Source organism: Callithrix jacchus, chromosome 16, assembly GCF_049354715.1.
Source record: "Callithrix jacchus isolate 240 chromosome 16, calJac240_pri, whole genome shotgun sequence".
NCBI classification, from domain to species: Eukaryota; Metazoa; Chordata; class Mammalia; order Primates; family Cebidae; genus Callithrix; species Callithrix jacchus.
In genome coordinates this window covers 72,652,623-72,667,689 of record NC_133517.1, presented here as the reverse complement: position 1 = coordinate 72,667,689, position 15,067 = coordinate 72,652,623, and the positions used below count along the sequence as shown (strand labels likewise).

The 15,067-nt window shown below is 45.8% G+C and overlaps 1 protein-coding gene across 4 annotated transcripts in view; it reads right to left on the bottom strand.

Annotated features, from left to right (window-relative positions):
• Positions 1–15,067, bottom strand: part of MTSS1 (MTSS I-BAR domain containing 1) — a 189,518-nt gene that overhangs the window by 173,125 nt on the left and 1,326 nt on the right. The window lies entirely within an intron of this gene.

The window sequence follows — 15,067 nt, the reverse complement described above, 5'->3', positions numbered from 1 at the left end:
AGCCACCACTACCAGCCTGCCCAGTTCTTTTTAAAATAAAATTGTCTAGTGGGTTCACCTAGATTCTCTACATCTGGAGACCTGGGAACTCACCACCTAATACAGGGGCTGGCTGCTTTTACCTAATATTTGTATAGCTTTAATCCTCCCCAGAACAATAAATATCTACCCTCTAACATTTATCCTCCTAACCAGAGGCCAAAGCTATTGCTTCACATGTTTATTCCTGTCTATCAATGTCTACATTAGATACTGAACCTGAGCAAAACACCCAGTGGCTTGCACGCTCTAAGAAATGTTAGGCCTTCTAAGCATAACTTCATATTGGTCCATCTATACTCCCCCATTTCTCTTCCCTGGAAGTGCCCGCTCGGACCTGCCTCCACCCAACTCCAAAACTACTTCTGCCTTTTAGGGATTAGTTCCTCTTGGGGCCAATCTCTCCAACTCCCTGAACATACATGCAAACACCCTCTCCCCCTAGAGAGGATCACGTTTGAGGTTTCAGTCCCCTAAATATACACACATCTCTATAGTCATCCAATATTCCCTTTTCTTGTTCTTTCTTTTCTTTATTTTTTTTATTTATTTTTGTTGCTGTTTAATTTTTTTTTCTCTTCCTTATCTTTTTTTCATCCATATTCCCTTTTAAACTGTGACCTCTTCCCAGGCAAGGGCAGCATGATGAACTTATCACATGCACCCTGGAGCAGGCACTGGCCTTGCTGCACGGTACACACTTTGTGTGCTCTGCCATCTTCCACAAAGCAGATTTCCCCTTTGGGACAGAGAGAGACAACACCTCCAATGTGACCTCAACTCCCACCCCAGGCTCTAGGAATGATGCTCTGGGAGCCAGTAAAGAGTCAGAGGCCACCAGTGATAACCACCGAAAAACAGTGATAACTGCACTTTGGGAGGCCGAGGTGGTTGGATCACAAGGTCAGGAGATCGAGACCAACCTGACCAACATGGTGAAACCCCATTTCTACTAAAAATACAAAAATTAGCCAGGCATAGTGGCGCACACCTGAATCCCAGCTACTTGGGAGGCTGAGGCAGGAGAATTGCTTGAACCCGGGAATTGGAGGTTGTAGTGAGCAGAAATCATACCACTTGCACTCCAGTCTGGGCAAGAGAACAAGGCACCATCTCAAAAAAATAAACAAATAAAAATAAATAAAATAGTCATAACTGTATTTGTTTCTATAGCCTTTGTGGTTTTAGCATCTTTCCATTGAATGTCATTTTTCTTGCCTGGAGGTGCTGAAGGGTAGCCATATTCCAGAGCCTGAAAGGCCTTGTATGGCCTGCTGGTTAAGAGCATGACTCTACAGTCAGCCTGCCAACTTCAGAGGTACTCACTGGGTGACCCTGGGCAAATGACTTAATCACTTGGCGCCGCCCTGACTTCATCTGCAAAGGATGCTAATGGCAGTCCCTGCCTCAAATGATGGTTATGGGATGATGGGAATAAAGACAAGTGCTTAGAAGGGTGACCAGCAAGTAGAACTCAACTTTGCTTTGATGACTCAACATACAATGCCAGTTACCCTGACTAGGCCATGAATGGGCACCTACTATGTGCAGGCACTGAGCGAGGGGTGAGTCACAGAGAGGAAGAGACCGAAGCACTGAGGAACTTAGTCTGGTAGTAAAGCTACCAGCTGTGGAACTGCAGATCCCAAAGCCCAAGGGCAGCATACTCAAGATATAAAGTACTGGACAGTGCGGTTCCCAGAGTGAGCCAATGCCTCACCTCGGACTCAAAGCATCAGTGGGAATTTTCTTGGCAAAGAGAAACGAAGAAAAGAGGGAGGAAGCATTCCCTGCAAAAGACAGAATTCACAACGGAAAGGAAGCCGAGATCATGTTCCATCTAGGCACAGAACTCATTTTAAATGTCTGCCTGATCACATTCCAGGTGATTCTGTGGTGGAGTCAGGGGTGGGGACTTGTGGGCAGGAGATAGCTTCCTACATACTTCAGGAGCTGCAGAGGAGGCTCTCAGCGGCTCAGGGGGCCCAGGGGGCCCAGGGGGCCCAGGAGCCACCCCCACTTCCACCTACTCCTGGTGCAATCTCAGCAAGACCTACCAGAGAATGACCTGAAGTGTTTGCTAACACTGTAGATTCTAAGCCCCACCCCAGATCAACAAAAACTCTCTTGGGATGGGGCCAGGGAATCTGCATTTTAACCCACTCTCTAGGGACACTCTTGCTCGCTTAAAATTATACACAGCAAGATTTGAGAATCACTGCACTAGATAAGATGCCACATGTCCCTTTGCGCCTTGGAAGCAAGGGCATCAGCTTGGTCCTAGTATCCACACCCAGCTCCTTCAGATATAATCCACAGTAGTGAGCACTCACGCATGGGAACTGGGAACTGAGACATGCTTTGTGGTAGGCTTTGGATAATGGGTTTCAAAGGCCTTGAAAAACACACACATTTTGACCAAGGATAAAAAATCCTTCAGGGGAAACCACTGATGTAAATCAATGTCTAGCCACAAGGATGTACTCATTGTAGGATTGTTTATTATTAGTTGGGGAAAAAAAAAAAAAAAAAACCTGAGGCTGGGTACCATGACTCATGCCTGTAATCCCAGCACTTTGGGAGGCCAAGGCGGGCGGATCACGAGGTCAGGAGATCAAGAGCACCCCGGCTAACATGGTGAAACCTCATCTCTACTAAAAATACAAAAAATTAGCTGGGTATGGTTTCATGTGCCTGTAATTCCAGCTACTTGGGGAAACTGAGGAAGGAGAATTGCTTTGAATCCGAGAGACGGATGTTTCAGTGAGCTGGGATGGCGCTGTACTTCAACCTGGGTGACAGAGAGAGACTCTGTCTCGAAATAGAAAAAAAATACCTGGATGCAACCTAAACACAAATGAGGAAGGCACTGGCTCCACATCGAGGCTTCTTCACATGCTCTTCTTCCCTTGTCCTCAACACTGCCCCACCCCCTGCCCACGTCTCCAAAGTTCTTAAAGTGTTGCTCTAACATCATTTTCTCTGTGAGGCCCTCCCTAACCACTCCACTTAAAGACCGAAACAGGCCAGGCTCGATGGCTCACACCTATAATCTCAGCACTTCAGGAGGCAGAGGCTGGCAGATCACTTGCAATCAGGTGTTTGAGACCAGCCTGACCAACATGGTGAAACCTGATCCCTACTAAAAACACCAAACAAAATTAGCCAGGCATAGTGGTGTATGCCTATAGTCCTAGCTACTCAGGAGGCTGAGGCAGGAGGATCGCTTGAACCTGGGGGTGGAGGTTGCAGTGAGCCGAGATCGTCCCACTGCACACTCTGGCCTGGGGGACAGAGTGAGACTCCGTCTCAAAAAAATATATATATATAAAATAAAAACAGCAACAGTGCTTTTTCCCCACTGCACGCAATCCTTCCACTACATAAGAGAATTGACTTATTCCGTGTGTCACCTTCACGTGCGCCTCATTCCACTAGAATGTAAGTTTCAGGAGGGCAGGGATTTCTGTCCATCGTGTTTGCTGCTATCTCCCAGCACTTAGAACCTGGCACTAGTAGCTTCAAATATGTTTTGAACAAATGAATTAACTAGAGACATACAAAGCAGTGCAACACCACACAGCCATTAACACTGACACTGCTAACAACTACACACATGGAAAGGCAAGGACGCCAGGCCACTAAGTGAAGAAAAAAGTTTCTGACACAGCGTAGGCTGCCTGACCCTTTGCTGAAAACATGTGTGCTCTTCTAAGTGTGTACATAACCCACTTTCTCATCAAGGGCTTGTGGGTGACTTATTTTTTACTTAACTGAAGTTTCTAGTTTTTCTTCCATTAACTTTACATTACTTACATAATCTTTCAGAAGTAATCCCTCATGAAATGCTCTCAAAACATTTGCTAATTTTTTTTTTTTTTTTTTTTTAGAAAAAAAGCTTCCTCCTCAGTGACTTAATTAGGGTGTTCCTAATTAAGGCCAGCACAACATCAAAGAGGCCAGGTTCCAGGGGACCCCCGCTCCAGGTCAACTTCTGGTTGCAGGACGCCCTCGGTCCCCCCAGCGGAGGCTCAGACAGAGGGCTTGGCTGTCGGCTACTCCTGGCTCTGCTCCCCGCTCCCTGCTTCCTATTGGGGTGCCTCATCCAATTATTCAGGCCCTCAATCACATCCTGCTGCCAAGTTGGCTTTGAAGGTTCAGTAAACAGTCACTTCAAAACAAAGAGGGGCCATTAAACCAAACTCAAAGACTTCCTTAATGGCTGCATGCTCAGCGGCAGGAGAGGAGCCCGGCCTCAGAAGGGAGGTCTCCCTGGGAACTAATCCCGAGCTCTTCCAGCCTCCTAATGCAAACATCTCCCCGCTGCCTGCTTTGCACTCAATCACTAGCGGTGCAGAGTGGTTACTGGGGCGATCCTTAACACAAGGGTTTCTCCAGCAAAACAAACATGTGTCGTGTGGCTGTCACCTTGGACAACCCTACTGCACACTTTCGTCTCACACCTCAGCCGCTCCCAATTACTGCACTGGCCCAGCCCAACAACTTCATGTCCAGGGCCAGGGCAGAATCCCGTTTAATTAGAGGGAGACCCCAAGAGCTTCTGGAAGAAGCTCAGAGGCAAGTCTATATTTTTGTTTTTTATCTGTCTCATCTCAAGTCCTAATGGTACAAACAGAGCAATTGAGATAAATGAAATACACCTGTTACACAATCTAAAATGCTAGGCTGCAAGAGCAAGAGGCAGCCCAGTACAGTGAAGAAGTGCACAGACCCTGCCCAACTGTGCCTCTCACTAGCTGTATGATGTGGAAAAATGGCTTACCCGCTCTGCACCTCATTTTCCTCATCTGTAAAATGGGAATTATAAGACTACCTTGGTGAGTCGTTGGGAAATTAAATAAGTTTGTGTCCAGCACTTAGCATAGTGCCTGGTTTGCATATAAATACTTTTTATCTTTTTGAGACAGAGTTTTGCTCTTGTTGTCCAAGCTGGAGTGCAATAAATGGTGTGAACTCAGCTCACTGCAACCTCTGCCTTTGGGGTCAAGCGATTCTCTTGCCTCAGCCTCCCAATTAGCTGAGATTACAGGCACACGCCACCATGCCCAGCTAATTTTTGGTATTTATAGTAGAAACAGCATTTCACCACATTAGCCAGGCTGGTCTCAATCTCCTGACCTCAGGTGATCCTCCTGCCTCGGCCTCTCAAAGTGCTGGGATTATAGGTGTGAGCCACCGCATCCAGCCTAAATGCTTTTTTAAATAAGCAAAATGAAACTCAGTTCTCAGCATGGGTGTGTCACCCAGATCAAAAGCCTTCCTGGACTCCGTACTCCCACCCTAAATGGGAATCAGAGGCCCTCCCCCAGGGGCCCCACACAATCTTGGGCTGATCTCTATGATGATGTGGATTACACTGAACTCTAATTACCTGCCTGCCTCTCTCCTAGACTGAAGGGGCTTGGATCTGAGAGACTGTGTTTATACCGTCCACTGGTGTTCCTCCACCCCCCAGCAGCACCTGGCACACAGTAGGCATGTCATTATATCTGATGAATACACGTACTGTGTTCTCTCAAATTACCTCTGTGTTGAATGTGGAAAAGCTCTGCACTTGTTTCTACCATGTTATCAAAGTGAAGACCTAAGTTGCTTCTACTCTTTGAAACATCTGAGGAGTGCCACTAACAGCAGGAGACTCTGCGAGGAATTCTTAGAGTAGCTTAAATAGATATGAGCATTTATTTAGCACTTATTTTATGCTAGTCCCTCGACTTTTATTTAATACTCAACAACATTAAGAGGGAAGGATCATTCACCTCTTCTCCCATTTTAGAGGTAAGAAAATCAAGGCTCCATAAATTTGAGAAACTTGCTCAGATTAATAGAGCTAGGAGGTGTGAGAGCCAGGTGTCAAGGGCCAAGAACAACTACTTTTCTTCTTTTTTGAGATTGAGTCTCACTCTGTCACTCAGGCTGAAATGCAGTGGCACGATTTCGGCTCACTGCAAACTCCACCTCCCAGGTTCGAGCAATTCTGTGCCTCAGCCTCCCAGGTAGCTGGGATTACAGGCGCCTGCCACCATGCCCAGCTAATTTTTTTGTATTTTTAGTAGAAAGGGGTTTCACCATCTTGGCCAGACTGGTCTTGAACTCCTGACCTCGTGATCACCCTCCTCGGCCTCCCAAAGTGCTGAGTTTACAGGCATGAGCCACTGCGCCCAGCCAAGGACAACCACTTTTTAAGGTAAGATATAATAAATACTAGGTGGAATGTCACAAAGAATGTGAAAAATGGCTTAAGGGTGATCCCATTTTGAGGGCAAAGGAGGCACCAGAGAATAAGCTCACTGTCAGATGAGGCCTTGAAGGATGAGAAAGATTTCAATACGCAGCAAGGGCAGAGACAGGGCAGCACCAACAGCAGGAGTGTGGAGCACAGGCTGTGATCAAGGAAGCCTGGGATCTGCGGTAGGAAGCACTGGACACACAGTGAGACACTCAGCTGGGGCCAAATCACACAAAAGCCTGAGGCAGGACAGCCACACTGGGCCCGAGTAGAACCCAGATGTGGCCAAGACTTGGGAAGCTGCTGCTACAGGTCAGGCTAGAGGCGCAGGATGGCCACTTTTCTTGGTGGCTGCCCCCAAAAAGGAGGGAACTCAAAGGATGTAGATGTGAAAAGATGACCCTAATAAAGCAACTCCCCTCCCCCCACCCTCAGTGTATCTGACTTATAAACACCCTCGCCAGGTACCCCACCCTCTCCTTCCCTGAGACACAAACAGTCGGGTCTGCAGATAGAGCATACAAATAGTCCCGCAGGGCTAGCTGACCTTCATCATGGACTTGGGGTAATTTATTTAGCAAGAAAAAACTCAACTTCTCCATTTCCTACAGCTTCACTGCAAAGCTCTAAATACAGCTACATAAAGGGTGGGGCAGTGTTTGCCCTAAGAAATGGTGGAGATAATAACTCCACTGATTTTAAGACTTCAAAATATCTCATTCCCAAATCTACAAAACAGAAAAGTAACGGCTTCTAACAATTGAGTGCTCGTTCATCAGGCAATGTGTGAAAACCTTCAGAAGCAATGTCATGTTTTATTTGAGAATCCTCCAACAACTGTATCGAGTGGGTACTTCATTAGACCCATTTTACCCAAGAGGAAACCAAGGCTCAGAGGATTAAATAACTTGCTCATGGGAGTGAAATCAGATTCCTTTAACTTCAAGGTCAACTCTAGCTCCAGAATTTCTATGGAGGGATTCAGGGGCAGTGTTGTAGCCAGCAGAAGGTAGAAGATAGGCAGACAGCTGTGTTGCAAAGCAAGCACACTCTCGTTTTCTAGATGGTATGTTATAGATCTGTAACTGTTCAGTAAGGTAGCCACTGGCCATATATGGCTATTTAAATTGAAACAAATTAAAAGTGACTAAAAACAAAGTCAATTCCCTGATTGCACTAGCCACACTTCACATACTCAACAGTCACATGTGGCAAGTGGCTCCTGTGTTTGACAATTTCCATCACTGCAAAAAAATCACATCAGACAGAATCAATAAATCACAGCAAAGTATTCTAAAGATCTTCTGTTGCTGTTTATTTTTATGTTTCAATTTATTTACTTTAATGTTTAACTCTAAGGTTTTTTAATTTTTATTTTTAATTGTGGTAAAATAAACATCAAATGTACCATCTTGACCATCTTTAAGCATCACAATTTAGTGTTAGTGTTAAGTATATTCATACTGGTATGAAACTATCTGAAGGTATTCTTATATTCAGATTTGGGTAAGATTAAGAAAAAAACTCTTTTTTTCTCTCTTTCTTTTTGTCACCCAGGCTGGAGTGGAGTGGTGTGATCTTGGCTCACTACAACCCGGCTTGGCTCACTGCAACCTCAGCCTCCTGGGTTCAAGCAATTCTCCTGCCTCAGCCTCCTCAGTTGCTGGGAGTACAGGCATGTGTGATCACACCTGGCTAATTTTTTTATTTTTCACAGAGACAGGGTTTCACCATTTGGCCAGGCTGGTCTTGAACTCCTGACCTCAGGTGATCCACCCGCTCTGGCCTCCCAGAGTGATGGGATTACACGTGTGAGGTTCCATGCCCAATCAGAAAAGGCTTTGAGGGAAAACTTACAGCTCGATAATTCTCAACCTTGGCCATCACTAGAACTACCTGAGGTGCTTTTCAAAATCCTAATGCCGTGAACACACCCCAGAGCACTAATCAGAGACCTGGTGCAGGTAGCAGCATCTCCAAGCTCCCAGGGAACCCAGTGGGCCCTGCTCTGTAACCACACCCATGCCGCCAAAGGAGGTACGCCTGCCTAGAACCTCCTCTTCTGGAGAGACGCACTTCCCTGGCCCTTGGAACCCCTGTCACCTGGTAGGCAGCAGAGATGACCCAGGCGCATCCTGCCGCCCACCTCCATGCCCAGGAAGCTGCTGGTGCTGAGCGAGCTGAAACTTTCTATTGCTTTGAGAGAAAGCAAGAAAATAAAAAGACACACAAGTTCAAAAGGCACTCAACTCAAATGATTTTTTTTCACCCACTTATACTAGACAGGAAAAGAAAAGCCACTTAGAACCATGACCAAGGCCAGATACACCAGGAGTCAGCATAGGAAGGAGTTTCGTCGGTGAGCCCATCCACTTCTCCAAATACACACTTGCAATGGCTCTACCGATTTGACCCGAACAGAAGGGCCACCGGGACATGATTAAACACAGAATGCTCTTTAACAAGAGAGGTCCAGGGCTGGACGCAAAACGAGTTCAAGGTCAAGGAGTTCTCTTTCAGGAGTCACTTGAATTTTGGGTGAACTTAAGTTAATTCATATGATTATGGGAGTGGGGGGGTTTGCCAGGCTTTCAGAGTCACCCAGCCTCAGGGACCTAGGGACTTCCCAGAACTGTGGTCACTAGAACACTCCATGGGCCTCATGAGGGGACAAGTCCAGGCATCAAGGGTGACATGCCTAAGCCTGGCCCAAAGGCTTCTCTGCCCGCTGCTCACTAAGGGAAAACTCTTGAAAAATGGGGATGCCAAGTTGTCTACTGGAAAAGCTAGTAAGTGAGAGAGGGAAGGAAGCCACAGTGTGTTGACACATCATCAATGAAACGGTTTTCACAAAGGTGACAGCCGAATTGGAGCTGCCCACCCCATAACAGACCTGGAGGCATCACAGTGCAGGCTCACACCTGCAGTACTATCTGAAGGTCCTTTTATATTCAGATTTGGGTAAGATTAATACTCTTTTTTTTTTTTTTTTTTGAGACAGAGTTGCCTCAAACTCTGTTGCCCAGGCTGGGGTGCAGTGGTGTGATCTTGGCTCACTGCAACCTCCACCTCCTGGGTTCAAGTAATTCTCCTGCCTCAGCCTCCTGAGTAGCTGGGACTACAGGCATGCACGATCACACCTGGCTAGAGGCACAGAGATGAAACCCTGATTCCTTCCCGGAGCCTCCCGTAGGACTCAGGCAAGTAAAGTGCTTCTTCTAGGACTAAATCCACAACCCCCTCCCTGCCTTAGGCATGTTCTAAAGAACTCCAGTGTTAGGGTCAAAGAGGCTAAGGTCTGACTACCAGTTCCACCGCCCCATGGCCTTAGACAAGTTACTGAATCCCTTCAAGCCTCACTTTTCCCATCTGTTAAGTGGGGTGGATGAGGATGACATGAAAACATGCACACCAAGCTCTTAGCACAATGAACAGCACATAGTAGGTTCCCACCAAGTCCCTTCCTGGCCCTGCTCACTACATGCAGTGAATACTGAGTATCTACTATGTGCCCAGTGGCACCCCACAGCATCTTTTTTCATTTATTTTTATTTTTTGTAGAGACAGGGTCTCACTATGTTCCCCAGGCTGATCTTGAACTCCTAGCCCCAAGCAATCCTCCTACCTCAGGATCCCAAATTGCTGGGATTATATAGGTAAGACACCATGCCCAGCCCCCAGAGAATCTTAAAACAACCCAAACCCTCACATTTGCTCAGTAGGTAAACACAGTGTCACCTCCAACCAAATCGGGAAGCAGGCGAGATGAGAGAACCACAAGCCTAGGACTCCCATGCGCCAAGACCCGGGCTGCTCTGGAGTGGATTCTGTGCTGGGAATTGCTGCGAATTGCTAGTTTTAAGTGTTTGGTTGTTGCTGATTTGCCTTGATGGCTCATACTCTGAAGAAACCTGCAGTCTACTGCTAATTCAAGGAAGAAGCTCAGCAATCATGACAATGGGCTTCCTTAATGCTCAATTAATTTCCTCCTCTACTTCCTTTGCCTCTCTGCTTTGCTACTTAATAAAGGCCATATCAACAGTGCAATCTCCAAATCTGAATTAAACTGCTCACGGCATCAGTTAGTTCCCTTTAAACAGCCCCACAAAATTCTTGTCTGATGTCCTAGGCAGCGAAATCTGTCCTTCAGCTTCTGTTTGGTTTGGGGTGAGGTATTTCTTTGTTTTTGCAGACGTATGGGTTTTTGGGGAAAGTGTCCTGAAGGTAGTTCCGAGAAGTCATGGGGAAATCAAAATGACCTCATTTGTCCATACCCAATTCAAACATCTAAATGGTCTCATTACAGAAGGAATCTTGCCAGCTATCACCAACCATGCCTGCGAAGATGGAAAAAGCTGAGATGAAAATTGGAGATAAAGCATCTGATGAATCAATAGTTTCAACCTTTTCACCCTCCAAGCACTTTAACATCCTCACGTGAGCTAGCTGAATTGACAGACATCATTTTAGCTTCTTTCCTTTTCCGTGTGGCCGCGGTGCAAAAGAAGAGTTCAAAGGGCAAGAGAACCACAACTGAGAACCCACAGCACGTGTGAAACATACTTCAACAGTGAACAATTTTTTACTATATCTGAAATGCAAATGTAGTGAGATTTCCTATGTTTTTACTTGCTGAAATCATTATGCCACGTCTGGTGCCTGCAACACCGCTGATCCTCAGTAAGTACATGGAATGAGTATATGTTACTCTACTAAGAAGTGGGAGATGGCTGAACAGGCAGAATCCAAACTCAGCTTCCCTTCTATGCAAACCAGGACCTAGGAATGACCTCTCTTCATTTGGAGCATGACAGACTGCGGAATTTCAGAACATAAAAGTTCACAGCATCACGCCAGAAGTTCTAAAAATTTTGACAAACAGTAAAGGGGTTTCACAGAAACTAAACAGGAAGGGGTTTTCACAAAGAAACACTCAAATCAGACCAGAAACGATTTCCAAACAACAAGACTGGCACCCAAAAAACCAAAAAGATGAATCTGCATAGAAGAGGTCCTAAATCTCTGGGCACCTATCCCAGGCAGTTCCTGCTGTTGAGTTTATGACATCTTTACTGCACCTTCTTCTCCCATGAGCCCAAAATGAGGAAGCTGTAAAACCCTGGCCAAATACAACCACTTGCTAAGAGAAAAGGCAACATGGGGCCCATCTGTCCTTTACAAGTGCTCTGCCTGTCCTGCCTTTGTATGGCTGTCACCATTTACAGAAAGCAACCACCTGCCTCAGAGCACCTGGCTAAGGCCTTGGCTGGGTTTTTGTATCTTCCTGGAAAAAACTCTTATTTGAAGCCTCCAAGGCAACTCCTGCAGAGGCTGATGCTCTTCTCTAGACTTAACCACAAGTCCTTCCTTCATGGCCAACATACTGGATTGTGGTTATCTGTTTACAGCCCACAGGACAAGGAGCTCTCCAAGGGCAGAGCCTCGAAAAAGGCCTTCCACATAATCACCCTCATAAACAGCAAAAAGTGAACCTCTCTTCTGATGGGAACCCCAAAACAAAGCAGTGAGGGGGGGAAAAAAAACCCAATCCTGAAATCACTGTCCAGTGCTGGACACATTCACCATCTTATGATAAGAGATGGAAAATATCACCATGTGGCTTCAAACCACAAAAAGATTTCTGTGGAATTCAAGAAGCCCCTTTAGCAGTTCTAATTTTAGGCAGAACTTCTAAGCGAGGATAGTGATGGCAAACACAGGTGGGAGGCGGTGGGAGGAACTGAACAAGGCCTCTATTCTGCTCAGCACAGGTGCTGGTAACAGGACACCCGGTCTAAAGTGACATTTGGGTGGAGGAATCAGGTGCAGTTGGGGTATTTCTCTTGCCCCAGTTACGTTATGTACTCCTAGCCTAGTACAAAGTTCTCCCACAGCAGGCCCGGTTCAGCTCTCAACATGCTGATTCTTGAGCAACAAGGGTGAAGAAAGTATTTGATTTTAGACATCCAACGTAGTTTTTTTTAAAAACCAAGTTAATTATTAAAAGAAGAAAGACATCCACAGGGTGAGCTGTCCTTAATATTGGCCAGCAAAGTCTCCTGGTCTTCAGAACTCTCCAGATACCATCAAAATCGATATTGGTTCAGTGACTCAAAAGCAAAGGCACAAAGCTGCTGTTTGAGACATGGAGCCCTCCCTTCCCAGGAATCTCCAAAAAAATTCCAAAATTTCCTTGATGCAGTCAACACTGTCTACACATGAGAAGGCAGTCAACAGTCACTTCCAGACTCCTGTTCCCCAGACAAACCAGCTATGGACCCTTCCCTCCAGCCACATGAATACCTTCTCTCCCCTTTCTTCTGGAACCAACTCACAACAGCCAATTTGATCAGTGATTTACTAATTTGCGTGGATGGGAGGAAAGGCAGCCAGTAGGCGATTTTGCACAAAAACACCGTTCATTAGTGACCACCACCACAGCAGGGTAGAATAAACGAGAAACAAACCACCAGGCTTCCTCTCGTCAAGGAATCGATACGTTATTTACTAGCTGCTGTTTGCTTTACATGGTGCTGTTCCCCGGTGGAGAAAAAGTCAGGATTTCTTCTACACCTCACCCCCTGAAAAGGATAAAACACACGCCCTGACAGCCAGCCAAGGACTTAGAGGAAGCATCATTAGAAGAAAGCACAAAGAATCTGCTCTCTCTGGCTTTTCCATGTCTTGTGATTCTTTGGTTTCAGAAGATGGATAGTGCCAGGCCTTGAGATACTCCCTTTTTTTACTGTTTTCTTTTTTTTTCTCCAAAGAGGAAATTGACTCCCTTCCTGTGCTGCTATACTTTTGAAGAATCAAATGCTACTAATAAAACCACTTTCCTTATCCTTTCCTCACCCACTCCAACATCACTTCTGAGAAAATAACCTAAAAATTTTTTTATCAAGACGGCATTCCAAATGGGTTTCCAACATTTACGCTTTTCCCTCAGACCAAACAGAAAGAAGACCAAAGGCATTATAAACCCATCACGGGAGTTTAAAGAAGAGAAAAAGAGGATAAGCAGGTCAGTAGAAAGTCAGCTGATTTCAGATATTAAAAACTGACTTTTTTGTTACTGGTGACCTCATGCACCTGCACACTACACTGCTTAACCCATTTGTTCAAACTTAATAATTTTTAATTTCCATTTAAAATATCACTGTCATCTAATCCATGGTGAAGTCTTTTAAGAAGTCCCAGAAAAATTCAGGAATATTCTTATGCATAAACAATCTTCAAAATCAGACACTCCCTCTCTCTTTCTCCTCTCTAGAGTCTCCAAAAGTCTAAAATTCTGCAGAACCCAAGGTATGATTTAGTCTCCCACTCCACCTTGCTTTTAAAATTTTACTGCCAAAAACAAAACAAAACAAGAAAAACTTTAAAATAAATGATTTCCCATATGATATTAAACAAACCTACTAAACTCAAAGGGAAAGAAGTCAGGATACAGAAACTCTAGATTCCGCTGTGACTGGGCATTAAAGAAGATGTCTTTATTTTTAACTGGAACCATGCAGGGGAAAAACCACCACCTTGGCACCCGTGAATCCCCAGCCAGGGCATACTTCCATGCAGCCACAGGATGGCAAGTGAAAAGCAGGACAGCCCATCCTTTGGGCCGGTCACCTTCTGAAAGGCTTTCAATTGAAACCAGTGAATGGGAAGAACCAAGCCTAGATTCTGGATTAAAGAACAAAGAAAAAACTCCAGGTGTGACCACTCTGGGACTGCAGTGGACAGATCCGTCAGATCACTGGGTTCCCTAACTACTGAGGGGTGGGAAATACCCATTTGTCTCCTAATAAAACACAAGGACTTTACCAACCTATTTCAAATTCCTCCCCACGAGATCAGAATACACCATGAGTGCCTCAAACGAAATCTGTTTGACTCTAGGATGTGTAGAAGAATTTAAGTTTAAAATGAATGCCAGAGCCCAAGGAGGGAGGATCATCTCTGTCTCAAAAGACTACTTCATGAATTCAGTGTGCATTGGGGGCAACAGAAGAAAAGGGGCTTTCTTTGAATAGGGAATAATCTATCTAATTCCAAGTGTCTGGATTATAAGCATTCCTGGGCAAGCAGAGTCTGGCTGCAGATTATGCTACACTAAGGACAATTTCTGACAAAAGGCACGAGATCTGTAGAAGGATTTCAAAATGGACAAAACCAGGACAGAGGGACCTTGGTAAAGTTCACCCTGGGTGAGGTGGCAGTTGATTTTCAAAGGTGGAAGCAGGCCATGACAGCTGAACATTCTTCCCCACAGTCCATCTCCGAGGCACGAAGCCTCTCTAAACCTTACACTCCATCAGACAAAAGCTCCTCCAGGAGCCCAGGCAGAGGCTGAAGAGGGGCTGTCCACACCCACTGGCTGCACAGCTTTCCAAACCTGCCCACTCGTTTTGGAAGCGAGCTTTTAATTAAACACCACCTCCCCGGATCTGGATCTGTTGAGGCAAACGGGCTGGGCCAGAGCCAAAGAGAAGCTCCCTAAATACATATTAAAAAAATAATTTCCCCCACCGCCCCCAATTCCCACCTCCAGCCAGATCGCGCGGCTGGTTATATTTCCTCTGGATAAATAACACGGGGCCCTGGTCTATCTCTATGCACCAGAAAATCCACATCCGAGGATCAGGTTATCCCCAGTCCCACCCTTTGCAGGAAAAAGCCAGGGTGTTGTTCCCCGCCCCCCCCACGCGCGCGCGCGCGCACACACACACACATGCACGCGCTCACACACATAACCATCTTCACAACCCTTCCAAGAGA